At 44.8% G+C, this 27,189-nt stretch overlaps 1 protein-coding gene and 1 long non-coding RNA gene across 2 annotated transcripts in view; both read left to right on the forward strand.

Moving 5' to 3' along the window:
• LOC135902292 (chitinase-3-like protein 1) overlaps positions 1 to 27,189 on the forward strand; it is an 830,286-nt gene that overhangs the window by 596,277 nt on the left and 206,820 nt on the right. The window lies entirely within an intron of this gene.
• On the forward strand, positions 10,518 to 14,604 carry LOC135902291 (uncharacterized). The gene is made up of 3 exons (XR_010564480.2): positions 10,518 to 10,898; positions 11,669 to 11,755; positions 14,410 to 14,604. It is a non-coding gene; the product is annotated as an uncharacterized lncRNA (long non-coding RNA).

The following is a 27,189-nucleotide window of genomic DNA, read 5'->3' on the forward strand; positions in this document are numbered from 1 at the left end:
TACGTTTTCTTTGTTCACATGAAAGGATGTATCAGGCGCGTGCATGACTGCGCGCCTGTTCTGACATGCGCGCTATGGTCGACCCGTGATCGCTCGGTCGGCTATAAAAGCAACACTTCCCAATAAACCTGCGTTCTTGTTCTGGCTATCCTGCTGTTGTCACGTTCTTCGCGGCACGCATACAACTATCACGGTGCATACGATGGCTGCAGTAAGTGTCAGCAGAAGGGCCTGTATTGCATGGGCAAAGTGGTTTTCCCTAATACCGAAGCACGACAGCCGACAGATGAGGACTTTGAGACACGAGCTTGCCCTGAGCATCACGTGAACTACACGGCACTCTCGGAACCTCCGATTGGGTTACTGAGGCAGGTCCCATTTGAGTACGTGCATATGGTTGCTCTTGCAGTTGTTAAAAGGAGAAAGTAGGTCTTCTGTCATACTACGGCCCGATTAAATTTCCAGGTTGTCAAGAACGTTGGCAAGCATTTGCAGCATATACGTCTACCAAGCATTCGTCCGCAAACGGCAAACGCTACATGACCTGAGCGCGTGGAAGGCTACCGAGCACCGGCAATTGCTTTTGTACGCAGGTCCGGTATTAAAACAACGTTACTCAGATCGCGAAAGGTATGGCAACTTCTTGGTGCTGTATACCGCCATTACAATTTTGGCTCGCCAGCAGTTGTGCCACAGCATGGACCAGAACGCCCACAAGCTGCTAGTATGCTTTGTTCGTACGTTTAGCCAACTGTACGGCCAGCATTATGTAACGTACAATGTCCATGGCCCCGAGCACCTCGCTCAAGATGTCCGGCAGTTCGGCGCCCTGGACGGTTTTAGCGCCTTTAGGGCAGATAACAACATGAGTCAAAAAGACGACTCAATCGACCTCGGAAACATCCGCTGCAGCAGCTCTAGAGGCGTGTGCACAAGAAGCACCAAGCCAACTGCGCTACACTTCCATCCAATGTAACACCAGAATTGCAGTTGAAACAGCCGCACGAAGGAGTGTTGCTGCCGCAGGATTGTGCTGGATTACGCCGTACTCGGTAGCACACATTCAAAGCGGTGTTCTGAAGACAAGTGAGGCAGACAATTGTGTTCTTTTGGATGGAACGGTCATATTAGCCGCTAGTTTTGCTTTTGGTTTGGATGCCCGTACGCCAATGGTAGTCGGCCCAGCCTTCAGCAGGAAGTAAGATCTGTATGACTATCTTGTTCCTTGCAGTGTGTTTGGCATATCAAAGGTGTCATCGCTAAATGTGACAACTAGTCCTGAAGAATGAGCAGCGTCGCATGCAAAGGTTTCGAAATTCCCGCTGGACAGGGCAGCTTTGCCGTGTTCCTCTTATTCACAGTGCAGTGATGTGAATACCTTACCGCTGAACGATTCATTTTTTTTTACTGCCGAGGCATGAGTGCAGTGCAGTTTTCGTGCGTAGAAAGCAAACATTCTGTGCCCAAACGTCTGAATAATGAAAACTGTGGTTTTATTATAAACAGCAGATTTTATTTCATTTTGTGTAATATAAACAAGATAACGCTGTAAACGTTTTCATTATTCTAGCATGCACAAGTTCACAATTCTTTGCATAAGTACGTATGAAGTTAGCCATAATATATATAAAGTGTGTGCATTTGTGTGTGCACATGTTTAACTCCATATGAAATTCTAGGTGATATCTTATGCATATGCAATACAATAAACGTACAATATTAATCAGACAACGCGCTTCCCCCCGAGACCCATGAACTTGGAGCTTCGCCCCAGAGCGCTAAATCATGCAAGTCCCATGCAGCATAAATAAAAGTGTCGAGTTATTAAACGGACATCACTATTGGCGCCACCGGAGGAACACATCGGTACAGTCGTTTCTGGTAACGGTGCTTCGTAAGAAGTGTGGCAAAGAATTCTATACTGTGAGCACCCTGTATAAAAAAATTACCGACAATTACGTTATTTCCTAATGCGAAATTTGAGCGCAGCAAATAAGCTGTTTCACCTTTTCGATAGATTGAGGCAAAGAAATCGAGCAACACATGTATGCGCTATCACAGAATTTTTTTCTTTATTTTTCACACGTATTCCTTTAACAAAGACTCCACTAACAGTTCTTTACAGTCACGAAGGAAGCTTTGTGGTCGGAGAAATAGACATATATATTCGACTTGGTACACCAATGCTTGATTCTCAAAGACGAGATCTATACAAGTGCCTCGCGAGGTTGTCACAGCCGTGGGACGCGTTACGAGCGAGAGGAACGGGATGTTCTCCCACATAAGTGTTAGGAAATTGCTGTTTGTCTTTATGTCAACATTAAAGTCCCCCACTACTAACATCGGTGTGGATCGATGGACGGTTAATGCGAGTTGCAGGAAGTGCACGACGTCTTTCGTGAGTGCAGTAGCGGACTCACGAAAGCGGTATCAGTCGGTCGCTGCTAGCGCTGGGGGGATGAAAGGGGGGCGGAGCTGGTTACGAGGCCGACGATAACGCCGACGACGACGCGAAACCCAGGAACGGACGCCAAAGAGCCATTTGTGTAGCCAGCCCTCCTCCACAGTCTCTCCTCCTCCCTTCCATCATCCTCCCTCGCCCGGAGAGCCGACAGCGCGCATGCGCGGCGGCGGAGCAGATTCGTCGGCGAGCTGGTTACGAGGCCGACGACAACGCCGACGACGACGCCGACGACGACGCGAAACCCAGGAACGGACGCCAAAGAGCCATTTGTGTAGCCAGCCCTCCTCCACAGTCTCTCCTCCTCCCTTCCATCATCCTCCCTCGCCCGGAGAGCCGACAGCGCGCATGCGCGGCGGCGGAGCAGCAGATTCGTCGGCGAGCTGGTTACGAGGCCGACGACAACGCCGACGACGACGACGACGCGAAACCCAGGAACGGACGCCAAAGAGCTGCGCTCTAAAAAAATGTGGAGAAACCACCGTCGATGATTGTCAATGCAAGCGATTAGTCCGAACGAGTGAGCGAACAAAAGAACGTGAGAGAAAGCGGGCAGCAGCAGTCACGGCGATCGCACGCTTTGCTAAGCGCTTTGCTGTACATTCTCAGGTGCCGGCCAAGATATATCTGCGAGCGGTTTGACTTCGGCTATCGCTGGACACGACGACCATCATCGGACCACGTACTTCAAGGGCATTTCCTGGCCTCGTGTACTGCGCCTGCGTGGATTCCTGGCGGAGAGCAGAAAAGCCGGCGAAGAACGGATCGACGCCTCACTTGGCAGCAGCAGTCACGGCGATCGCACGCTTTGCTAAGCGCTTTGCTGTACATTCTCAGGTGCCGGCCAAGATATATCTGCGAGCGGTTTGACTTCGGCTATCGCTGGACACGACGACCATCATCGGACCACGTACTTCAAGGGCATTTCCTGGCCTCGTGTACTGCGCCTGCGTGGATTCCTGGCGGAGAGCAGAAAAGCCGGCGAAGAACGGATCGACGCCTCACTTGGCAGCAGCAGTCACGGCGATCGCACGCTTTGCTAAGCGCTTTGCTGTACATTCTCAGGTTGGTGAAATTTCGCCCTACTAGCCTGGGAGCTTTTTTTTTTTTTCCCGTTTGCCGTGACTGCTGCTGCTGCTACTGTTGCATACCAACTGTCGCTTGTACTTGCTCTTGTGTACTGTTGTTGTCATTGCGTCATCCGAGCTGCAAGCTTATTTTCCCCTTTGTCCAGTGGCAATGTCAAAGGAACTTGTTAAACTTTTTGAGGAACTGAAACGAGAACTTAAACAAGAGTTCCGCGATCTACGGGAAAGTCTCGAACGGGACATAAGAAAGGACATCCGCGAGATAAAGAACAGTCTAAGCTTCATAAACGAGAGTTATGAAAAAATGAAAGCGTCCGTGAACCGCGTTGAATTGGAAAATGGAGAGCTGAGAACATCCGTAGTAAAACTAGAAAAGGAACGAGACGCTTTGCATGCTCAAGTTCAAGAGCATGAAGTGAAACTTCTACAAAATGAACAGCACATGCGGTGTTACAACGTTGAAGTGAAAGGTGTTCCGAAGACGCAAGACGAGAATGTCATGGATATCACAAAAAAGATAGCGAATGTTATTAAGATGCCCCTTGAAAGTGAAGACATCGAGGTCTGTCACCGCGTTCGAACTACAGGGAATACAGAAGCGCCAAATATAGTGGTTCAGTTTGTTCGCAGATCCGTTCGTGATCGCTTTCTTGAGAAAGATCGAAAGCTGAGGATAACGTCAGAGGACATTGAACTTGAACCCAAAACCCCCATCTTCATTAACGAGCACTTGAGCCCTTCCATGAAAAAGCTGTTCGGTGCGGCAAATGCAAAGAAAAAGGAGTGCAAGTGGAAATATGCATGGGCTCGGAATGGCAAAATATTTGTGCGCAGAACGGATACCTCAGCACTCATAGCGATCACCAAGTTTGATGATTTGCGTCAAATTGTGTAGTTATACTTGCAGACACCTAAAATTTGTTTCTCGACATGGGTTATCAGCCACACGAAATTAAGCATATAGTGAAACCAAAAAAATCTGTTTTGTCAGTTTTTCATTTAAACGTCAGATCCTTAACAAACAAAGAAGATGAATTAGCTGTTCTACTCGATACTATCGGAGTGTCACTTACAGCGATCATGTTTACTGAAACCTGGTACACATCAGCATCAATTGTATTTCACCATCCTGGCTATCAGTGCTTCTATCAAAACCGCGAAGATAAAAGGGGAGGCGGCGTCGCGCTTCTGCTTAGAGAAACATTATCGTGCGAAATAGTCATAGAATACACGACGACAACTGCTGATTACGAAGTGCTCACTCTACGAAGTTCTAACAATCTTTTCTGTGTCATTTACAGGCCACCATCTGGTGCCATTAATCACTTCTTTGAATTTCTTGAAAAGATTTTTAACTACGCATCTGATCAGTCCATAGATATGGTTCTAGGTGGCGATATTAACATAAATATGCTTTCATTGAGTCAAACCCAAAAAGAACTCCAGTATTTAATTGCTGCTAATGGTTTTTTTAGCGTAATAACAAAGCCGACGCGAGTGACTTTAGAAAGTGAATCTTTATTAGATGTATTCATTACAAATGTAGACAGTAATTTAGTAACTGCAGACGTAGTTTATACCGACATTAGTGATCATCTTGGAATCGTAATGATAGCTGATAAGGCTGTACATGTTAATTACAAAAGGCAAGTAATTTATACACAATCTATAACGAAAAAAAAATCTTGAATCCTTTCTTGCTGCGATTAGCCAACAGACCTGGAACAACGTTTTCGAGGAAGATAGTAGTGATACCGCTTACCTTAACTTCATCACTACATTCAAGGCTATATACGATGCACATTTTCCACTAAGAAAGACAGCCACATCATCAAAAGCACGGAAACCCTGGATGACGTCCGACTTGCTCCAAATGATCAAGCATAAAAACCGATTGTACGCACAGTTTGTACAATCAAAAGACGTAGAGTTGCTGCGGCAATTCAAAAAGTACAGAAATAATCTAACATCAAAACTAAGAATGGCTCGAGACGCCTATTTCACAAATGTATTTTGGAGCCCTGAAGAACAGCGATCGGATGTAATCTGGCGAAAACTGAATTGTTTATTGCAACAAAATACCCGTGATACATCCGAAAACTTTCAGCATGAAGGAAAACGAATTTATGGGACCTGTTTAGCTGACGCTTTCAACAATTTCTTTACTTTACAGGCATCTCAGAGTCAGGTAGAGTGCAGCCAAAATTACATTGAATTCATGAAGGGAAGCAGCTGTCCATCATCCCTCTTCATTGCTCCTACGAACTGCACGGAAGTTTTCTCGTGCATAAGTAATATTAAAAATAGCAAGTCAGTAGATGCAACTGGTCTCCAAATAGCGCCCATTAAACATGTTCTTCACTTAATATGCCCCGCTGTTACTCACATTTACAATCTCATATTATCTACCGCTGTATTTCCAAAGGCACTGCAAATGGCTCGAGTAATACCTGTTTTTAAAAGCGGCGACAACAATTTGATTCGTAACTATCGTCCAATTTCTATACTGCCAGTGTTCTCGAAGGGTATAGAAAAATTAATGCATGGTAGGGTACTGTCTTTCTTTGAAAAACATAACCTGCTCCTTGACTTTCAGCACGGGTTTCGAAAGAATCGATCCACTGAAACAGCATTACTGACTCAAAAAGAAATCATTATAGATATGTTTCAAAATAAGGAAATAGGTGCAGGCATATATATAGATTTTACTAAGGCTTTTGACTTGATAAACCACAGAATTTTACTACATAAACTGGCAAGCTATGGTGTTCGAGGAAAAGCTCACGATCTTATGAAATCGTATTTGTCGAGCCGAATACAATATGTTGACTTTAAAAATTCGTTGTCTTCAATACAAAATATTTATGCAGGAGTCCCCCAAGGAAGCATATTGGGACCGCTCTTATTTTTAATCTATATAAATGATATTGTGCAATGTGTAACCGATGGAAAGATTGTATCCTACGCTGATGACACTTCGGTGTTCATAACCGGGAGATCAGAAAATGACATTGAAGAGAAAGCAATCAAAACACTGAGTGCATTAAATACGTGGGCAAACTCAAATTGTTTGAAGATTAATTCTAAAAAGACAAAAATAATATTGTACTTTCCAAAAGGAAAGATAATTTCTAGGCCATTGAACGTGTTCTTAAACTCTGATACTGTTGAAATTGTAGATTCTGTTAAGATCCTTGGTGTTATATTTTCAAAGCATTTGACTTGGAATGATCATGTTGACTATATCAGATCAAAAGTGTCTTCAGCTGTCGGTGTCATGTTGCGGCTGCGCGGTATTCTTCCTTTGAAAATTAGGCTATTGCTATACAACTCATTAGTTCTTTCTCTTTTGCAATATTGTTGTACCGTTTGGGGCACTACGGGTGTCACAAATTTATCCAAGCTTCACCTTCTTCAAAAAAGAGCTGTAAGATGTATTGCTGGTGTTCCTTATTGTTCCCCCACATATGACTTGTTTTTAAAGTATGAAATCCTGCCAATCTATAGTTTATACAATTATAGACTTTTAATGATCTATAAACGCTCTTCACATAGTGATGAACATTACATTAGTTATCTGGCAAAACTTGAGAAAAACACGCATATCCTGCAGACTAGACATAAAGAAATTTGGTTAGTGCCGACGCCTAGGGCATATTATACAGAGCAGTCTCTTTCTTATACTGTTCCAGTATTATTAAATAAATTAAACAAAGAATTGTTTGACCCCTTTCAGCATTCGAGTGATGTTATTAAGCGATTTTTTCTTAGCAAGATTACGTAATGTTGCACTCAGTTTAAACCTATACCTGTTATTATTCTTCTTTTTTTTTCGTTTCCCCATGAGCACTTATTTGTTTTTCTAATACCTATGTTTGTGCTGCGATTCATAACGCTGTTTTTACAAAGTGTTTTGTTATTTTGTTTCAGTGTTTATTTGGAAAATTGAAAATCTCTGTTTGTACTGTACTGCCAAGTTGATAAAGGGGGCAGGACCTCTGTCAAGCTTACGAGCTTTTAGTCCTGTCTCCTTCTCTGTACAAGAGAAAAATAAAGACTGAATTGAAATTGAAATTGTATTGAGAGAGAGAGCGAAATATAGTTACCGTGAGAGCGAACGAACGAGCGTGCGAGCGCTTTCCTCGCAGATCAACCGTCCGACGACCGACCACCGACGACTGAACAAATACGAAAACATCCGACGGAGACAGAAAGCTATTCGCTTTAATATTTCTGAAACTCGTCGGTATAGGCTCGCCACGCTTAGGCGCAGAGCGTGGTATGCTTGCACCTATATAGAAGCGCCGATTGGTTTTTAACATGCTGTCCCTTATGAAAATGAACCATGAGTTTCTGTAGAGGACGTGATGTGTTCCTAAGGTGACATCAGACATGCATAAGAAATGCATCGTCTAATGTTTTTTGGCAACACAAGTACATCAGAGACTCAAATGACAATGCACCTTAAGATTTCTGATGAGAGGAGTATACAGCTTTTTTGTGTTATTGCTAATGTCAAAGTACATCACGTATGAATGTGTACGATGCCAAGGCGTGAAAAATTCTTTGTAATGCGATAGCATTAAATGGCTCATGAGCCGGAAAATCCGGCATTGTCGGCCTGAGCACTCGATGTACAAAGAGGTTACAAACTCTCAACCTTTCATGGGAGTTAAACCCACTACCTTTGGCGGTAATTAAGGCTACGAACCCACGACCTCTGGTGTTAAGATACCGTTAATTAAGACAGTTATTGAAGATATAGTTAATTAATGCACTCGAACGCACGTACCACCCTTAGTGGAAGTCGAAGCATGTTAATTAATATGTTAATTAATGTGTACCTGATTATTATGTCGTTAATTAAGACACTCGTACCCACGACCTTTGGTGTTAATGAAGGCGCTGTTAATTAAGGCGTAGTTAAGATACAGTTATTTGAGGCACTCGAACCCACGACCTTTGTTAATGATGACGATGCTAATTAAGGCGCAGTTAATTACGACCTAGGAATTAAGTCACTCGAACTCATTACCTTGTGTGGGAATCGAACCCACGAACATTGTTGTTAATGAAGGCGGTGTTAATTGAGCACAGTTAAGATACAGTTATTTGAGGCACTCGAACCCACGACTTTTGTTAATGATGATGGTGCTAATTAATGCACCGTTAATTAAGATCTAACAGTCAAGTCACTCGCACCCAGTACCTTGGGTGGGAATCGAACCCACGACCTTTGTTGTTAATGAAGGCGATGTTAATTAATGTAGTGTTAATTAATATAGTCACTTAAGGCACTCGGTCCCACGGCCTTAGTTGGTAAAGTTTATGTTAATTAAGGCATATTTAATTAATATATAGTTAATGAAAACACTCGAACCCATGATCTTGTGTAGGAGTTGTGCCCACGAACGTTGTCGTTAATGAAGGCGATGCTAATTAATGTACAGCTAATTAAGATATAGTTGATGAAAGCACTCGGACCCATGACTCTTGGTGGGAGTCGAACTCATGACCATTGGTGTTAATGAAGACGATGTTAAGTAAGGTACCGTTAATTAGGATACAGTTAATTAAGACACTCGGACCCTTGGCCTTTGCTGGGAGTGGTTTTGATTCATCGTTGGGGGCAGTCTAAGAGACAAAAATGAAGAAAACGATATAACACAGCGTGAGCGCCGAGTACTCTGGAAACGCTTCCGATATATCAGGGCTAGGCACAAAACAACGACGTCATTTTCTTTCCTTTTTAAAGAGCACTGTAAGATTGTGTTACCCCGTTATCACATTTGGTAAACAGTGCCAAACTATAGCGTATGCCTTGTTCTGGGCAGTTTGATTACTCGGATGTGTTAATAGTCTTTAAGTGGCAAACCGACAATTCTGCATATTGACATGATCATGACATGGAAAACTGCGCGTAAAAAATTATGGGGTTTTACGTGCCAAAACCACTTTCTGATTATGAGGCACGCTGTAGTGGAGGACTCCGGAAATTTCGACCACCTGGGGTTCTTAACGTGCACCTAAATCTAAGTACACGGGTGTTTTCGCATTTCGCCCCCATTGAAATGCGGCCGCCGAAGCCGGGATTCGATCCCGCGACCTCGTGCTCAGCAGCCCAACACCACCATAGCCACTGAGCAACCACGACGGGGAAAAAAAGAAAAGGAAAAGAAACTGCGCGTAAGCGGCAGCGTCTATTTGCTGGAACGCACTGTAGTACTTGGTTGCACGCACATCGTACGCCAGCGCACACTTCTGGCATATACCACATAGGACAAATGCACGCTGCCGAGACATGTGGGTTTTTCGAGGAATCTTCGTGGGTAGCACGATCAACACGGAAGGCACGAGCGACAGGAGTGCAACCCGCGCACGTTAAACACGCCAACACGAAAGCAAGATACGGACGACAGGGGTGTAAGCTGCGCCACACGAGCAGATTTGATGATTTCCGACTGACACTGTTGCAACGGGCACTAAAACATCGCACACTGCACATGTGTCGCTCGGAGATCGCGTCAACGATGTCTGAGGCTATATAGTTGATGTGAACGACAGCAGGAAGTTATTTAAATTGAAGTGACGGCGCAGGTAGCACGGGGAGCAGCGAAATGCGTAATTCACGGTTTTTATGAGAGGTAACTGAAGTGAAAATCGTTCGAATAGCGTCACCACAACGGCTTTTTATAGGGTTAACATTTTCAGATCTCGAAGGCCATGCTTTTGCTGGCTGCAGATAGCCGAAGCTATTCAAATTGAAAATGCGTTATAGAATTTCTTTCTATGCCAAGCTATAGCTTACAATATAGACTTATCTTTGGTTCTCTTTGTCTTGCAACAGCTATGCGCAATTAGGCAGCCGCACAAATCCTCAGATGACGCTAGCCGAGACATTGGCTGGCCCCAACCGACCTGTTCGTGGCGCCACCTACCGTCCCGTTTCCTATCCAATCCAATCCAATCAGCCTGTCGCTCTGTTTTCGAGTCGGTCGGGTGTGCGAGCTGCAACGATGTGCTTGTTAGATCGTGTGTTTTTGTGTTTGCTGTAACCAAATGTGACTTAGTTCGCGTGCGCATAAGCGCCACAGACAACTTGTGTCTCGCTGCAAACTCGCCGTGTGCGTGGCGCGCCAGCGAAATGTGGACCAACGATGTTCATGCTGTGGAGTGCGTTCCCTTTGTCTCTGGTTGTCGTGGAAAGTTGGGTGGACGTCGCGAAGAAATAATGCGTGTTGTTAGCGTGCCACTGCTCGTCCACTATGCACCGGTATGTCTGCTGGGAGTAGCATCGAAGCACTGGCAACTTGGAGGGCGCTTTTCGACCGCGTCGGGCCGTTCAAAAGGTGAGTAACCGTGCTTGCTAACTACACACGTGTTGTGCGTGCTTCTCGTGTGGGCATAGGGTGCCTTGCGAACGTAGGAAAGAGAACTCCCACGACAACAGTGAAACCTATGCCGATGCTTGCTGGGTGTCAGAGTTTAGTTGCGCGAATTAATTGCCATAATGCAGAATTGAAAATCTTGATAAGCGTTTTCTTCTGATGAGAAAGATTACGTTCAGAAATAATCGTGTTCATCATGCGCGCTTGTGCGTGAGCTCCCGTTTTTCTGCTGAAGTCGCATGATAACGACTCATCTACCTCTTGACCGATTCTTACTGCTATGACGCTTCCTCGCTTATAAATGATTCGACGTTGTAGATAATCTCTGCTTACAAGGTTTTCGATTTACGAGGAGTATTGGGGAAAAAAAATGTAAGCAATCACAGCGTGCTACTAGTACAGGTTTGTTTTGAAGGGGTGTTGCCATAACTTCGACGTAAGTAAACATTACAAGGGATAGTTACTTAAAGTTATGAAAAAAACTCTAGAATCGTTATGTAAACAAACATTCATCTAATGCCCTGCTGCTCCTGCGTGTGAAATTTTGCCTTGTTGAAGGGGTCCCTGTTATCGTGACATTCATCAGTAACTTTGACTTTGTGCTCTGTTGCCACCCTGCACCAGTGCATGCATTGTTTTCATGACTGTTTTTACATGCTCCTTGCATGTGTTCACTATGTGATAGTCTTACTGTGCCACAGCTATAAGTTAACACAGAATTCGCTTTGTAGTGGTGAAGCCGTGACCCACAACAGTGTCCACATAACCCGTGGCCATGGCTGCAGCAACACGGCGTGTAATCTGGATGGATATGTCAGGTATGCTTTAAGTGTACGTGTTCACAAAAGTAGGATCTCGGTATCATTAGTGGATAAGTGTATCGACATATTACTTAATGCATCTTGCTAAATAGGCTAAATATTTCTGCAACATCATTCCACTTGCTGCTTATTTGTGTTTGTAGATATTATGCACACATTATCTTGTTCTGTTAAAACTACACGTCGCATGTCCTGACGTTTAGTATTTTTCTCGCATCAATTGCTTGGCTGCAAGTCCATTTTATTTTTGCCTATTACACAGTATGTTATTTTTATCTTGGTTTTATTTGTTTGGAACTGTTTCTTATGCTGTAGCCCATATTTCCCTGTTTTCCTTTCTGCTTATGATACACACATGTGCTGTTTTTGTCCATGTAAGAATTCGAAGTGTAGTGTGCCATATATGTCACAGGTCTAAGCACGCAGTGTGCCTACCATTGTTTAACATTGATATTTACAATCATGTCTGTCTTGTTCTCAGAATAACTGTCACTGGCAAATACACATTTGATGAACTAGAATTTCTTGAAATGAAATAGGAAGGCCAGTATTCATTGTGCTGCAGTTACTTAAATAGTGAGGTGTTTTCTGGTAAGCTTTCTATTTTTTCTCTCACTTTCTTCGTATTCTTTTCTTTGCAAGCTGCCCTTATTCATGCTGGTAGGCATTGTAGCAGTTGTGAGTGTGTTTACTGCAGCAATGTCACAGCTAGTTTGCACACACTACAGGATGCCAACAGATACCCATCACTGTTTTTGTGCATTTCTGAGAACCAGCTGTGTCCACTCGGCGAAACTTGTAGTGTCCATTTGAATTTACCAATCAGTTCATGTAACATTTCAGGACAAAATTTACGCAGTGAGAGAAGGGAGACTATGCAACATGACCTTGGCTAACAACTGACTGTTTAAGTTGTTGGAAGGACTAACAAAAATAGCACTGGATGTGCACTTGTGTTGTGCACCAGTTAATTTGAGAGGGATGGCAGAAGTTATAATTCAAAGGCATAAAATCATGGTAAATGGTGTCTGCATAAAAAGAAGTAAATAGGCACAGACTAATTTCTATCCCTTGTAATCTACAAAGAATGCCTTTCTTCATGCATTGATAATGGGGGCTGGCTCACACTTATTGTTATTTATGTGGTGCGCCTGACTGATTTCTCTTGCCAATTTTCAGCCATGGGTGAAAACAGATAAACAATCCTAATCTGGCCTGAAGCCCCATTGCAGATATGTGTGGCCAAGTCGGACGAGCATACTGGTCTTTTGAATGAAATATGGTGATCTCACAGGTACATATTTAGGCACCAGCCAGTCTGTGCTATGTACATTTGACCACATGTGAAAGGAATACAGCACAGTGCCTCTGACACGCACTGGACAAATTTGGTGCTACCTTTAACCAAGCAAGCCTCGCTTGCCTCCTTGCGTTTCTCGATTCAATTTTCAATTCAATCAGTTCATGTAACTTTTCAGGACGAAATTTGCGCAGCGAGGGAAGGGAGACCATACAACATGACTGTTGTGCATATGCTGCCTAATTTATTTTTGCTGAAAATATACGTGCATTGCAGTCCACAAGTGAATTGACAAAGGCACCCAGGCATTGGAGGCTTGCTTAGTTAAAAATACCCAAAATTTGTCTCGTATCTTTCAGGGTTAATGTAGGCTACTCTTTTGATCACGTGCATATTTGGTCCAATGTACATCGGGCACGCTGACTAGCCGGTGCCTCAGCATGCGCCTAGGAGGGCACCATAATTCACTCAAAGGACCAGTGTGCTCGTCTTATTTGACCATGCATTGACACGACAAGCTGTGCACTGGATTTAGCTTGTTTATCTGTTTCGTTCGCCTATGGCAACCGACTGATACAACAAAATCAGTGAAGAATACCACAGCCAAAAATGGGACGTGTGTCAGTCGACACTCATTATGATTGCATGACAAAGAGGAATACTCTCTAATGACGTGGCATAGCAACCACCATGCTTATTTATTAAATTATTTTTATGCAAGCTTGTTTGTCATGCTTCTACGCATTTGTTTTTCAACTTGTGCCCTCCCTCTGAAAGCAGTGCTCGGGTGTAAATGATAAAAAACCCCAGACATGGTGTGGTGTATTTCTTGAATGGGATATATGCCATCATTCAGGAGGCCAACACATGCATGACATAGTAGGCTTGGAATGTATGAGAACTGTGCCCGTAGCTGATGCAAATATTCTATAACGACTGGCACTTGGATGTCTCTGGGATGCATTGGGTTGCCCATACACAAACACTCCTACGCTCATTTCCATGCCAAGTAATTAGTGAGAATTTCTCATTCACGCTAGCAATCCACAGATACTGCTGTCCTTTGTCAAGTGGAAACCGATATAGCTGAAGTAGTTCACGACATGTACACACGCCACAGCTGATCCATGTTGCACATTTGTTCAGCCAAGAGCAATTTCTGCTTACTGTAGTTACTGCTGCACCCAAAGGCCACACAGTGGTTCCTCAACTTTGTGTGAACCGACACCACATAAATTTTTCGCAGAACTAGCTATAACGTCTCCAGACCGTTCTGCAGCAAGTGATACAGCGTGTATTTCTGTGGTTGATTGCCAAGTTTTGTTAATTATCTGTCCTTTCTACCATGCAGGGTACACATGCACTTACTTCAAGATGACGACACTCCACCTCAAGAACAGCCTCTCCTCAGTGATAAGTAGCGAGATTAAATGAAAGGGAGATATCACATCCGTAACCAGGCTGATACTGTGTTTTCCTTTCATTTAACCTCCTTCTGCATTTAAGGAAGCATTGATATGCCCAATAAATGTTTTTGTTAAATTTCTTTCGTTGCGTAATGTCTAACATGCAGCATATGTAATGCCCATGTACATGTCAGAAGTGCTGCATCTTCACTGGACATACATGCATACAGGCTGCATATATATAGCACCAAAGATAGTCACGCACAGGTAACATATTTAAATAAGGTCTGACTGCCATTGGGACACATGAGAAAATGTTACCACACGTGGTGGCCAATTTTGTTATAGGAGTAATACGAGCACCGGCAGTCTAATGTATAAGCTCATTAGAGATTCGCTAGGAAGACGTGAGAAAGTCACAAGAAAACTGCTTTGGAGCGCACATTAGGAAGACATTTCATGCTCACAAGAAAAGCACTCGTCAAGAGTTCTACAGAAAGACGGTGGCCAATATGTTATAGAATGACATTAGGAATACATCAGAAAATTCCAAAGAAACTCATCAGAAAGTCTAATGGCTGTGATGTCAGAACTCGTCAGACTTTCATGTGAAACTCATCTCATATTTTCATAAGGGGTAACCACAATGACGTGGCACTGAAAGCGGAAAGCGTCCGAAATGAGAGAAGAAACTGAAAGGCCTGCAGAACGCACAGTGGCAACTTCCAGCTCGCCGCTCTTGCTTCAGGTGGAGTGGCGAAAGATAAACGGAAGATCGCGCGGCGTCTGGCTTTGCGCAACATGACTCACGGGTCAAGAACTACAAAACCGCAATGCGCACGACACGCAAGACGCACACACCAAGGCGCCACATTCCATTCCTTTTTCCATTCCATTCCTTTATTTCAGCATTCAACATTACATGTACAAATGCTAGGACAGGAGCAAAAAAAGCCGCTATATTAAGCGGCTTGACAAAGGCCCCTGCCCCTACAGTATTTGGCAGCAGACAGTTTGGGAACACTTTTACGCAACAATACACGGGTACATAAAATATATCTTCAAGAACATGTCTAAATGAATGATAAAATGCGTTTTTGAAAACACACTATAACCAACATTTTTTTTTTTAACCAGCAATACATGCCTTCTCTTAACAAAAAAATACAGATTTATGTAACGTGGTGAAACAATACATTTTTCCAATTACATAACAATATATAAAAGCACTTTCACATACAAGACAAATACAAAAACAATTCTATACTTAAGTTACAACCAACAAAAGGAAATGAAAATACGGCGCGTCAGCCTATTTAGCGGCTTCTACAATATTCAACAACTCATCAACGCGATCCAACCTTGCGCAAGGTGGCGATACCACGTCACATCGGTTACAAGACCAAGCATGGGACCAAGGCGGCCACATGATTCGTGAAGACGGGCAGCCGGGCGAGCCGGGCATAGTTGCGTTATAACACTCGCTTTGCGCTGTGGTGTGTTTGCGGCTGTTCTGAATAGGCAGCCGCTGCCCTTTGTCATGTAAGTGTTGCAATGTTTTGCTGTCAAGAAAACGATATTCTGTGATCAATTTGGGTCATGCGATCTCTTTGTGTGGTTTTGATTCGGAAATCAGTAGTGTTTTCAATTGGCATGTGACCAAGGCGGCTACGTGATTTGTGAAGCCGGGCAGCCGGGCGAGAAGGGCATAGCGCACTCGCACGGCGCTGTGGTCTGTTTGCAGCTTTCCTGAATGAGCTGCCGCTGCCCATTGTCATGTGAGTGTTGCAGTGTTTTGCTGTCAATAAAATGATTTTCTGTTATTAGTTTGGGTTGAGCGATCTGTTTGAGCCGGGTATAGTTGCGTTATCGCACTCGCATTGCACTCTGGTATGTTTGCGGCTGTTCTGAATGTGCTGCCGCTGCCCTTTGTAATTTAGGTGTTGCAGTGTTTTGCCATCAAGAAAACGATATTCTGTGATTAGTTTGGGTTGTGCAATCTGTTGGAGCCGAACATAGTTGCGTTATCGCACTCGCATTGGGCTGTGGTATGTTTGCGCCTGTTCTTACAGGCGTGTAAGAACAGGCGCATTGTAAGTTTGCAATGCGCCACCGCTGCCCTTTTTCGTCTAAATGTTGCAGTGTTTTGCTGTCAAGAAAACGATATTCTGTGATTAGTTTGGGTTGAGCGACATGTTTAAGCCGGGCATAGTTGCGTTATCCCACTCGCATTGCGCTGTGGCATGTTTGTGGCTGTTCTGAATGTGCTGCCGCTGCCCTTTGTCATGTAAGTGTTGCAGTGTTTTGCCGTCAAGAAAACGATATTCTGTGATTAGTTTGGGTTGTGCGATCTACATGTGGGGTTGTATTTTGGAAATCAGTAGTGTTTTCAATTGGAGGGCGCCGAGTAGAGGGCACTAATCAGCTCTTCTTTCATCGTCATGTTATGTTAGGCGCTTTTTCAATGGCACTGTTTTTAGGGTGTTAAGGGCAGTAAAAGGACGAAAGTTTGAGGGACGAAATCGTGCTTGTGTGTCTCTAGCGTCGGGATCAGCTCCTATGCGTGATCCTAACAAGAAAGTCGCATTTTGCAGAATGCGAAGAAAGGCGGCAAAATTGCTGTGCATGCGCATGTTGCCGATCTCCGCAATAGAGCCGTCATCGTGGTAGTTTAGTCTCCCGTTTAGCAAGAGCGTTGCAGACAAAAGAACTTGTACAAACAGGCTTTTTTTAATGATATAGCACTAGTACGGCATCCCAAGAGGTGAGGTCGAGTGCCCGCCCTATTTTCTTCTCTCGCGCAACAGCGCACTGACAGAATTTTGCGTGCACCATGCCATGCTGTTATCGTTTGCGCTTCAGGTTCTCGATTGTGCTTTTACCCCCTTTACCCACGTGATGAGTACTTCATGATCTTACGGAGAGCTTGGGTTTAATATATGAAACGGCCAAATTAGATTTTATTTGAGGTCTCAGATGGTAGTAATATATTGCGCCCGTTGTAGCTTTGTGCGTGTTATTTTTTCTACTTGGCGAATGGATACATTATGTACGCTGCATAAATCATTTGTGGATACTGCGTCAGTGAGTCGGGTATGACCTTGTTATAATAAAACTTGTATGCTCCAGGTAATTAAATTGTTTGCAGTTTGGGACATGTGTCGGACTGTGCGCTGCGCGCCCTTCGCGCTGTACTTAGTCGCCCACCTGCCGTAGTTCTTTGTCCATGTGCAACAAATTTTTCTAGCGTACAGTCGTGAGCACGCTTAGCGTAAACACGGGAGCGCGTGCCGCACTGTGCTATCAGCGATCCTGCCGGTGCGAACGCGAAGTTCTGCACATGCGCAGTGCGTTTGCGGCTTGAATATTTTACCACCGCACGCATCGCGTCACCGGAAAGCGCCTTCATCGTCTGCTATGTTGCGCGCCGGCTGCCGCACGTTTTATTTTAAAGATCACGCCACCACCCAGCTGTGGGTGATGACAATGATGCCAGAATAGAGCAATTAATTAAAGAAGTAGCCTCTTTAAGAAAAGCTAATGAAGGATTGACCAGGCAGGTAGTAGAGCTTCGTAAAAAAGAGCAGTCAAGCCCTGCTAGTGTAGAGATAGATAGACCTGTGAGCAAAAGCAACGATCCAGGGGAACCCAGCTCCCCTGCCCCTAAAAAGAGAGCGGTGAGTTCCGAGGGTGATTCAGTCTTCTCAGCCCTCAGTGAAATAAAAGAGGCAATTAAAGCGTTAAGAGAGACAGTGGAAACGACCAACTTTAAAGTGGACAAATTGTGGAAATGGAGGCTAACGGCAGAGAAAAGACTTAGGAAAATGGAGGCACGAGGGGATGACGACGATGAGTATCTGCCATCGGAGGCGGATAGTATAAAGTCCATTCCTGGATTGTCGGGGGCCATCACAAAGAGGAAAATAGCAGGTAATAGAAAGGCATCCTCACCTAATAACAATGGACAGTAATCATGGATTTAACGTGTGGCAATGGAATTGTCGTGGGTTCCAACACAAAAAAGCAGCACTGCAACAGGTGATCAGGTCATCTGAGGCCAGGCCAAAGGTAATTATGCTGCAGGAAACCTTAGCGGACGAAATTATGCTCACTGGGTACAAAGTTATATGTAGAGACAAAAGAATGGGGAGGGGGTTGGCGACCCTCATTGACAAAAAGTTGCCGTACATTGAGCATGAGATTCACCTTAGACATTCCAGGTTTGAATTTATTCTAGTTGAGATTATACTTAAAAGAAACAGAGGTAAGACGCAAAGCATTTTCTGCTTGAATATTTACAGCAGTCCTAACGACATGAGACAAAGGTTTAGAGCCCTCTTCAACAAGGTGCTTTCGGTTGCCAAAAACTTCCCTCTCATTATTGGAGGGGACTTTAATGCTCCCTATCATACATGGGGATACGCTTGGAACACAAAGAAGGGAGAGGAGCTATGGAGTCTTGCCATGGATCTGGGATTATGCTTGATTACTGATCCTGCGTATCCCACCCGTTGTGGCACTTCCACAAGCAGGGACTCCACGCCAGATCTTACTTTTGTGAACAATTCAAGAGGAGCCAATTGGGAAAATTCAAACTTGGATCTCGGAAGCGATCATTACATCATACACATAACCATACGCATACCGAGACAGGAAACAAGAATCTTCAAATTCACTGATTGGGATCACTTCAGAAAAATTAGGGCGAACAGAGGGACAGTGGGGCCTCCACATGCCGAGCAGGAGCCCCTTCAGACATGGGTCATCCAGCTCAGAGAGGACGTCAAGGAGGCCACTAAAGAAATCAGGACAGAGGAAAATATTGAAGCTATGGACAGCAGGCTGGCGCATCTGATTGAGGCCAAACAGGCTATATTACAGAGATGGAAAACGCAGAGACTTAACAGAAGGCTAAGAAAAAAAATAGCGCAATTAAACAGAGAAATTGATGATCATTCGAAAACACTCGTGAAGCAACAGTGGGATGAGATCTGTAATTCGGCTGATGGTAGGCTCAAACATGGAGGTAGCTGGAACCTCCTCAAGCACTTGCTCAACGAGAATGAAACAAGGACAAGCAAGAGAACAGCTATAGCTAAGTTGGTTCATCAGGAAAGCCAAGATAAAACAGAGAGGGATATCATGGATAGTCTCGCAGCCAAATATCTCCCACTTAAACAACCAAACGAAGGAGAGGAGAGCCCCGAGTATACGGGAGGCATATGTGAAGAACTTGACCGGGACTTCAGTGAGAGTGAAGTGAGGGCCGCTCTTCACAGTCTTAATGGTAGATCGGCGGCTGGACCTGACGGAATAACTAACAAGATGTTAAGAAATCTAGATGATGCATCAATCTATTATCTAACTGAACACTTCAATGAATGTTGGAGAAAAGGGGTATACTCAGAGGAATGGAGGGTGGCCAATACTATCCTCATACCAAAGCCAGGCAAACAACTCACTCTAGACAACCTCCGTCCTATTTCCTTAACGTCATGTCTAGGCAAAGCTATGGAACATGTCATCCTAAATCGACTCACGAAATACGTTGAGCAGAACGAGATCCTCCCATACAACTTGATCGGCTTTCGTCCAGGGCTGTCAACTCAGGATGCTATGCTGCTGATCAAACATCAACTTATACAGGCTAGCCCAGCGCATACGAAAGCTCTTTTGGGATTGGATGTGGAAAACGCTTTTGATCGTATAAAGCATAAGGCAATACTTGACGTTCTCTCGGAGATGGGTTTGGGTAAGAGACTTTTTAACATGATTAAGGACTTTCTTAGAAATAGAACTGCACAACTCATGCTGGGTGAGCTTAAATCAGAAGCTAAGAATTTGGGAAATAGGGGCACTCCACAAGGGGCTGTGCTCTCACCCATGCTATTCAATTTAGCAATGTCCAAGGTTGCAAGAAATCTGGAGAAAATTGAGGGTATACGTTATGTGATATATGCCGACGACATAACCATATGGAGTGCCAAGGGCAATATAGGACAGACAGAGAACAGATTACAGGAAAGTTTATACGTTGTAGAGAACACACTGAAAGCCATGGGGTTGAAGTGCTCGGCAGCCAAATCAGAACTCTTAGTCATTAAACATTGCAGAAAAGGTCGTAAACCAAGAGGTTACATTCCGGAAGATGAGCCAAGAGTGTGCTTATATACTCATGAAGGATCCGCAATCAGGCAAGTTGAAAAAATCAAGGTTCTTGGGTATCACATAGACGGAAGCAATACTAACTACAGAACAATACAACATATCTCGAATAAAACAGATGAGGTCATTAGGTTACTAAGGAGAATTACCAATAGACACAGAGGCCTGGGAGAAGACAGCGCTTTGAGGATAATACATGCCTTTGCTCTCTGTCACTTCACTTATGTGGCTGGATTATTCAAATGGAAGCAGGCAGAACTTAACAAACTTACTGTGATGCTCAGGAAGCTCGTTAAAGTAGCCCTAGGTATACCCAGTAACGCTGCAACCGACAAACTCATGAGTTTAGGGGTGCACAATACAATGCAAGAAATTGCGGAGGCCCAACAGCTAGCGCAACACGAAAGATTGACAAAGTCACGAGCTGGCAGGAACATATTACAGGCAATAGGTGCAGAACTGAATACATCGAGGAGTCCAATAGAGGCTGAAGTAGAATTAATGACTGAAGTTAGGAGCAAGATCAGAACCAACCCTCTCCCCAGAAACATGCATCCAGAATATAATGTCGAAAGGAGAAAGGCAAGAGCTAAAGCACTCTTGAAGGAAATGGAGCAGCAGAACCAACTGGCAGCTATAGTTGATGCCGCCTGGGTGAACGGTAAAGAAGCCTATACGGCCATTGTATCAAATTATCAAGGGAAGGTGCAAGACGCTCTCACAATTTTTACCAAGGACCCCACGGTGGCGGAACAAGCGGCAATTGCTCTAGCCATCAGGAGTAATAAGTGGGCCTTCATTTACAGTGATTCGAAAACCGCTATAAAGTGTTTTGATAAAGGCTACGTAGCTGGAGTTGCAGCTAAACTTTTTGAAAACATTGTGATTATGACAACTGAAATCCGATGGTTTCCTGCGCATATGGGGAAAGTGGACGAGACTCGGGTAAACCTCAATGAGGTTGCTCATGACTTGGCACGAGGACTTGCTAACCGTGACAGTCACAACCGAGCCGTTCACCATCAAGTGAGGGAATCCAGAGATCATTTATTAACATACAATGATGTTACCAAACATTACTATTTAGGACGCAGACAATTCCCATTGCCACATACAAAACTGAACAGGGCTCAGGCAGTCTCACTGCGCTTATTGCAAACGGGTACATATCCCACACCGTACACCATTAATAAAATATATCCAGAGAGGGAGATTAAGATGGAATGCAATGATTGTAATGGCATCATTGGAATCAGACATATGCTGGCGGGGTGTCCCGCGACTCTCCCCAACCTCGTTGAAGAATGGACACAGTGGGAGAAAAGGATTCAAAGCCCATTGTTTCAGGACCAACTAAGGGCAGTCCAGAGGGCCCATGATGTCGCTGAAAGGCTTGGCCTGACAGTGCCAACGTGGGAGCGGCCCGCCTTGGCTTGAGAAGTCGAGCCTCTGGACCTCAGTACAATAAAAGTTTTCACACACACACACACACCACCCAGCATACCATCAGCAAATATATAAATAGAGACGCTGTTTCTGAACGTCCCACAGGTGACGGCATACTGTCATGACCAGGGTTCCCGAGGAGCAGAGGCGTGAAATTGTGCATCTTGCGTATAAGGGGTATACCCAACGTCAAATCGCAGTATTGGTTAACAGGCCATTGAAGACCGTGAATAGAATAATTCAGGCTTTTAAGCATGAAGGACGCATCCGTGATGTCCCCGGGCGCCACCACCAAGATCTACGACGGAGGATGAAGATGCGTTAATCATCGCAGCCGTGGTCCAGGATCCTTTCCTTTCCGCTAGAGCAATTCGTGAAGCCTTAGACCTCGACGCTTCAGATTCTACAGTTCGCCGTCGACTGAAGGATGCAGGGTTTCGCAGTCGCGTGGCAGCACGGAAACCATTACTGACAGCGGCGAACAAGAACGCAAGGCTGCAGTTTGCTTTGCAGCTTGCTCCATGGACAAGCGAGGACTAGAGTCACGTCATCTTCTCTGATGAGTCTACCTTTCCACGCGGCAGGACCAGAGGGCGCGTGTTTGGCGACTCTCAGGCACCCGGTAAGGCTGATTTACTTGCGCGTTTGTTCATCATCTACCAGGTAAATTTTCACAAGACATTGTGTTACAGATATGGTGCTGAAAACGTGCGAAGTGTGTTGTCCAGTAGAAGAACAAGCGTGAATATATGGGGCTTCATATCCCGACATGCCCTCGGCCCATTGCAACGTATCCATGGCACTTTGACCTCGGTGAAGTATTGTAGTCTTGACGACGTATTGTTGCCTTACATTGAAAACTGGTTTCCTGAGCGGAATTTTCTGTTCCAGCACGTCCAGGCACCCGTTCACACGGGCAGGATTGTGAAACAATATATCTCAGAGAAGCAGATCCCCGTGCTAGAGGGGTGTCCGAAAGGCGCTGACCTGAATACAATAGAAAATGTATGGGGTCGTATGAAAGCTGCCATTGCGAAGAAGCCTCTTTACGCCACAACTGCAGACGTCTTGTGGGAAGAAGTTCGACAGCAGTGGGAGTGCCTTCGTGCTGACCAATCACTTGTGCCAGCACTTTATGCCTCACTACCATCTCGAATGGCAGCTGTCGTTGGTGGGAATGGTGAAATGACTCGCTACTAAACTCAAGTGCTGCTGCTGTTTTCTCTTTCTTTACCTACTATTTATTGTGTTTTTGAGGTGTTGTTGAGACATGCAATTCCTCGTGCGCGTTTGAAGCAAATAAACGTTTTATAATTTTTACATGAAAAGGCTAGATTGTCGTGCATTATGTTTCGGTCACATCCGATAACACGATACGTAATTTGGAAGACTAGTACTGACTATATTTTACTATTTACATGTTTTGTTGTTAGTAATCGTTGCGCAAAGCAAGGCGAAAGCTGGAACCCAAGCAAACGCTCCGAAATAAGGACAAAGTGAAAAAGAAAGAACGGTAGTAGCCTCAGAAGCAGGCAAGAGACGCAGTAACGTAGTAATATTGTTTTAAAACGTCATTCAATGGGCGTTTCTTTGGTATTGCATACACGCAAAGTCTAAGCTAAAAGTAAATCGAAGGCCGGTACTGGCGCACGGACCTAGCCAGCTCTTGTTTCATTGATACTAACTGGCAGATCGCTGTAAGTCCGACGATAGCAGCAGAGGCAAAACATAGCAGACGACGACGGTGCGCTCCGATGACGCAATGTGCGCCATGGTAAAATAGCCACGCCGTAAAAGTACTGCGCATGTGCAGAACTTCGCGTTCGCATCGGTAGGCGTCGCTGATAGCACCGTGCGGCACGCGCTCCCATGTTTACGCTAAGCGTGCTCACGACTGTACATCTGTGCGTCACTTGATACCGATTTCACACGGGGTCTTTTTCGATCGTGATCCAGTCCATTACAAATCGAATTTCTTGGTCGTGATTGACTCCTTTGAGCAAGCCGCGCGAGTGAGCCAATCGCATCGAGAATTTCGGTCCGGATCGGGCTTGATCGCGATGAAGAGTGGTCGTGTGACACTGGTATTACACATAGCTCCCACATAGGGAACCCTTAAAGTTCAGTGCTACTGAGTGAAAAGTAAGTTCGTATATATGCCAGCAGTGGTATGTGGGCAATACTTTCGGGTGAAGCCAAAGCTTGTGCATTCAAATTATTTCAACTACAGTGTACTGCATCACTGTGTTTACTTCGACAAAATAGAGCACCAGTGTAGATATCTGGGCACGCCTGTCCAGGGCAGCACGTGTGTCTACATCGAAACCACTACCAGCATGTGCGGCTGTTCTATTTCCAGTGGGACTGCAGGATATTCAGTAGTGTGCTCTGAAACTGTTCATCGATGAACTCTGCCTGGACTCTGTGCGAAATATTTTTGGACGTGAAAGTGGGAGTGAACTGGTAAACACTGGTGGAACTGTGCCTGGACTCTGGCGCAAATATTTTTGGATTTGAAAACTTGGGCGAACTGGCGAAGAATTTGCTCTGGGCTACACGTGTTGAACCTTTTTTTTTTCATTCGGAGTGCTTTTTTTTTACTTTAGGAGACTGGAGATATGCGAAAAGTGGGACATGTCAGTGTACTAATGTACTTGCTGGTTTCCAAAATGCAGCTTCCTGTGCATTACCGTTTATTTTCATGTTTATGTAAGTTTCTAAATGAGGCTTGCACATTCATTTCTCATGTTCTGGGGTGGAAAAATACAGAATTACTCAGTCTCATCGTTCACTGTACTACAGTAGTGCTCACTTGTTACACTGACTCCTCAGTTTAAGTATTCTATACTAATTTCACTTTAGTGCTTTTTTGTTGTGTGTTTATTTTTCTCGCCCATTACGTACTTTGATATATCCTAAAGGCAATATTTCCCATTTCAAATTGTTCCCATTCTTTTATTTCTGTCACAGGATGGTTTTATGATGGTATGCGGTGTTACTTCTTGTGCTGTTTTCAAGCTTCTAGCTGATTGGTGACATTGCTTGGAGGCAGTTACCATCCAATTCAAACTCTTGGATTTTTCAGTCTACTTCTTCCATTCGCTGCAATGTTACTTCTGCATAAGTCTAGTCCATCTTATAGCACGTGCTCTTTACTATTATAAATGAGAAACTTTAGAACACTCCATGTTTTTCCGGTCATTTTTCCATGTGTACTTCGAATTTTGTTTATGTGTTGGTAAATTTTCACTTTTGAGTTCATTAAGAATACTTTCTGCGACTTTTGTCATTGTTGATGTACAATCGCCCAATTTTTTAACCTGAACGCGCGAGCATCGACCGGCCAGTCGATAAGCGCCGTATAACGGAGTACAGCGGCGAAGTGTGCGAGAATACGCGCGTGCGCGCAATGCACAGTCCAATGCAGCTTCCCTCTGCCAGGCTGTACTCTGCCAGGCTGCCGCTGTACTCCGTTATACGGCGCTTATCGACTGGCCGGTCGATGCTCGCGCGTTCAGGTTAAAAAATTGGGCGATTGTACTTTTACTTCTATTTGCATTTCTCGCACCTTTTTGCTTGAGCCTTGCTGAAGCATTACATTTTAATAAAGTGTTTTTGCTTGGTCACAATGCTCTCATTTCATGCACTCTTGGCCTGAAGGCCTTGGTCTGGCCGCCTGGCAAGACGTGACCATTTCTTCTTTGCAGGATCTCATTCCTATTTTGGTTGTAATCATCGTAGCATACTAAAGGCGGTATTATGGATTCATTATTCTTAACAGGCTCATTTTCATGTGACTTAGTAGAAGACGCACCAGCCATGCGGGCAACAGTGCTTGGAACTGCACCATGGCTCTTACAGTCAACATCGACGCTTCTACTCATCTGAGATGCGATCGGAGATCGTTGTAGGAAGCGCCCGTTTAGTTTCACCTCACGCGATTGGCCTAGGCCGTGCCGACGCCGCCGCGGCATAGATAGGCCAGTCGCGTGAGGCGAAACTGAACGCGCGTTTTGAACAAAGATGTCCGACCGCGCCCCTGGCATGCGCAAAAATTCGCTTCAGATTATCGTAAACCTTTCAGGGCCACTTCTAGACCAGCTTTTTGATAATGTTCTAAAAAAAATTACCGACGATTACGTTACTTCCTAATGCGAAATTTGAGCGCAGCAAATAAGCTGTTTCACCTTTTCGATAGATTGAGGCAAAGAAATCGAGCAACACATGTATGCGCTATCACAGAATTTTTTTTATTTTTCACACGTATTCCTTTAACAAAGACTCCACTAACAGTTCTTGACAGTCATGAAGGAAGCTTTGTGGTCGGAGAAATAGACTGATATATGTTCGACTTGGTACACCAATGCTTGATTCTCAAAGACGAGATCTATACAAGTGCCTCGCGAGGTTGTCACAGCCGTGGGACGCGTTACGAGCGAGAGGAACGGGATGTTCTCCCGCATAAGTGTTAGGAAATTGCTGTTTGTCTTTATGTCAACATTAAAGTCCCCCACTACTAACATCGGTGTGGATCGATGGACGGTTAATGCGAGTTGCAGGAAGTGCACGACGTCTTTCGTGAGTGCGGTAGGGGCGAAGTAGGCAGCTACTACCAGCAAGCCGTTGGGCAACTTTGCGGCGCACAGTTCGCCAACTTCAAAGTTCGAGCCGGCGCTTTGACAACCGGAGACTCGCAGGAAGAGGTGGGAGGGGGGCGGCGTGTACACCCAGCGGCAAACGATGGGGGCAGAAGCGCGTGCAGCAAGCGGACAACACGATAAAGGGAGGAGGGAAGAGATAGCAGCGACTGACTGATGCCGCTGACGCCGATAGTGAGTCAACCCCAGCTGCGGAGTTGGTTTCAGGGACAACGCCGCCGATGCCGACACAAACTATATGATACCCTCGCTTCCGCAGCGCTAAGAACCAGGGGGGGGGGGACCCTTTCCTCCTCTTTCTGCATGGCGGCGATGGTGTTCTATGCAGTCACGTTATCTTGACTCTCTAGCGGCGTCAGCGGCATCCAGCGGTATCAGTCGGTCGCTGCTAGCGCTGGGGGGATGAAAGGGGGGGCGGAGCTGGTTACGAGGCCGACGACAACGCCGACGACGACG

The sequence above is a fragment of the Dermacentor albipictus genome, chromosome 6, assembly GCF_038994185.2.
Source record: "Dermacentor albipictus isolate Rhodes 1998 colony chromosome 6, USDA_Dalb.pri_finalv2, whole genome shotgun sequence".
Taxonomy (NCBI): domain Eukaryota; kingdom Metazoa; phylum Arthropoda; class Arachnida; order Ixodida; family Ixodidae; genus Dermacentor; species Dermacentor albipictus.